The 2,880-nt window shown below is 38.4% G+C and overlaps 1 pseudogene; it reads left to right on the top strand.

Annotated features, from left to right (window-relative positions):
* Positions 1 to 652: 652 nt before the first annotated feature.
* LOC104999118 lies at positions 653 to 1,673 on the top strand (annotated as a pseudogene).
* The last annotated feature ends 1,207 nt before the right edge of the window (positions 1,674 to 2,880 follow it).

Genomic DNA, 2,880 nt, shown 5'->3' with positions numbered 1-2,880 from the left:
GGTAGATATTATTCTATTTATAAACTTCCGTTCTTGTTTTTAAATGATGAATTAAGAAAAATACCAACTCAACACACACGTACTTGTTATGAATGTTTAGTTTTCAGCAAGGTGTTTTCCCAATGAGAATTATTATTTTTTTAATAATAAATGATTGAATTAAAGGCTCAACTGAGTTCAGATTTTTAAAGATATAATTCAGGGATTAGTCATGATTTTTGAGCACCTCTATAAGCTTTGTCACATTTCCTCTTCTATCTGTAGATAAGGAAGTCACCTGATCAGGGATGTGGCAGGCATGACTAATAACCTGCCCTCCTCCTTTCCTCAGAACTTTGATGTGGCTTCAGAATCTTTCTAACAATTGATGCTTGGAAAATACTACTATGGGATCAGAGTTGGCAGTTGAAATAACAAAGGTTTCTTATCTCCACCACAACTGGATCCTTTCCCTTCCCCTATATCAAAGCTCTGACATCTTAAAGTATTTAATAATTTATATGTACTACAATTCTTCCTGACATCCCATACATTCAACAAATTTCTAATTTTGTGTTCTCACTGACATGAAGATCATTAGCATGTAAGATAATTTTTCATATGCATGCACCAACTTTCAATGATCATGATAGTAGTACAAACCAGTCTGAGACAAATTTTTCTTTCTCATCATTGTAGATGCTACATGTTCATTGTGGCGCTTTCATCTCTTCCTTGGAAATCATGCAAAACCACAGCTTTGTAACCGAGTTTGTACTCTTAGGGCTCTCACAGAGCCCAAATGTGCAGAAAACAATATTTGTTGTATTCTTGTTCATTTACATTGCAACTGTCAGGGGCAACTTGCTAATTGTGGTGACTATCAGTAGCAGCCCAGCACTCTGGGGCTCCCCCATGTACTTCTTCCTGGCTTTTCTGTCCTTCCTGGATGCATGTTTCTCCTCTGTCATTGCCCCAAAGATGATTGTGGGCTCTCTCCATAAAAGGAAAACCATTTCCTTTGAAGGCTGCATGACCCAGCTCTTTGCTGAACACTTCTTTGCTGGGGTGGAGGTGATTGTCCTCAGTGCCATGTCCTATGACTGCTATGTGGCCATCTAGAAGCCCTTGCACTATTCTTCTATCATGAAGCACAGAATTTGTGTCCTTCTGATGGCAGTACCCTGGACAGGGGGCTTCATTTATTCCATGATACAGATTCTCTTCACTTTCCAGCTGCCCTTCTGTGGCCCCAACGTCATCGATCACTTCATGTGTGACTTGTACCCACTGCTGGAGCTTGCCTGCACTAACATTCACAACTTTGGGCTTTTGGTAGTCACCAACAGTGGGTTTATCTGCACCTTAATCTTCTTGTTGCTTGTCTCCTATAGGATCATCCTGCTGTCTCTAAGAACCCATAACTCTGAAGGGCAGGAGAAAGCCCTCTCCGCCTGCAGATCTCACATTGCTATTGTGGTTTTATTCTTCGTTCCATGCATATTTGTGTATGCATGACCTTCATCTGCTTTCTCCTTTGACAAAATGGTAGCCATATTTTATACCATCCTAACTCCACTGCTCAATCCTTTGATTTACAATAAGGAAGAAATAAGGAAGTGAAAAGTGCCATGAAGAAAGTGTGGACCAGAATAATGGTTGTATCTAATGAAAAATAAAATGTTAAACTTTAAGACAATTTTAAAGTAAATGTAAATTTTATTTATCCTTTCAAAGAACCAGCTTTTGGCTTTGTTGATTTTTGCTATGGTCTCTTTTGTTTCTTTTTCATTTATTTCTGCCCTAATTTTTAAGATTTCTTTCCTTCTGCTTACCCTGGGGTTCTGCATTTCTTCCTTTTCTAGTTGCTTTAGGTGTAGAGTTAGGTTATTTATTTGACTTTTTTCTTGTTTCTTGAGGCATGCCTGTATTGCTATGAACTTTCCCCTTAGCACTGCTTTTTACAGTGTCCCACAGGTTTGGGGTTGTTGTGTTTTCATTTTCACTTGTTTCTATGCAAATTTTGATTTCTTTTTTGATTTCTTCTGTGATTTGTTGGTTATTCAGCAGCGTGTTGTTCAGCCTCCATATGTTGGAATTTTTACTAGCTTTTCTCCTGTTATTGAGATCTAATCTTACTGCATTGTGGTCCGAAAAGATGCTTGGAATGATTTCAATTTTTTTTGAACTTACCAAAGCTAGATTTATGACCCAGGATGTGATCTATCCAGGAGAAGGTTCCATGTGCACTTGAGAAAAAGGTGAAATTCATTGTTTTGGGATGAAATGTCCTATAGATATCAATTAGGTCTAACTGGTCTATTGTATCATTTAACTTTTGTGTTTCCTTGTTAATTTCCTGTCTAGTTGATCTATCCATAGGTGTGAGTGGGGTATTAAAGTCTCCCACTATTATTGTGTTACTGTTAATTTCTCCTTTCATACTTGTTAGCATTTGCCTTACATATTGCGGTGCTCCCGTGTTGGGTGCATATATATTTATAATTGCTATATCTTCTTCTTGGATTGATCCTTTGATCATTATGTAGTAACCATCTTTGTCTCTTTTCTTTTTTTTTCACATTTTAATTTTATTTTATTTTTAAACTTGACATAATTGTATTAGTTTTGCCAAATATCAAAATGAAACCGCCACAGGTATACATGTATTCCCTATCCTGAACCCTCCTCCCTCCTCCCTCCTCCCTCCCCATACCATCCCTCTGGGTTGTCCCAGTGCACTAGCCCCAAGCATCCAGTATCGTGCATCGAACCTGGACTGGCAACTCGTGTCTTACGTGATATTTTACATGTTTCAATGTCATTCTCCCAAATCTTCCCACCCTCTCCCTCTCCCACAGAGGCCATAAGACTGTTCTATACATCAGTGTCTCTTTGCTG

This window comes from Bison bison, unplaced genomic scaffold (genome assembly GCF_000754665.1).
Source record: "Bison bison bison isolate TAMUID 2011002044 unplaced genomic scaffold, Bison_UMD1.0 scf7180017853433, whole genome shotgun sequence".
Lineage (NCBI taxonomy): Eukaryota > Metazoa > Chordata > Mammalia > Artiodactyla > Bovidae > Bison > Bison bison.
This window is presented reverse-complemented; position numbering and strand designations above follow the sequence as displayed.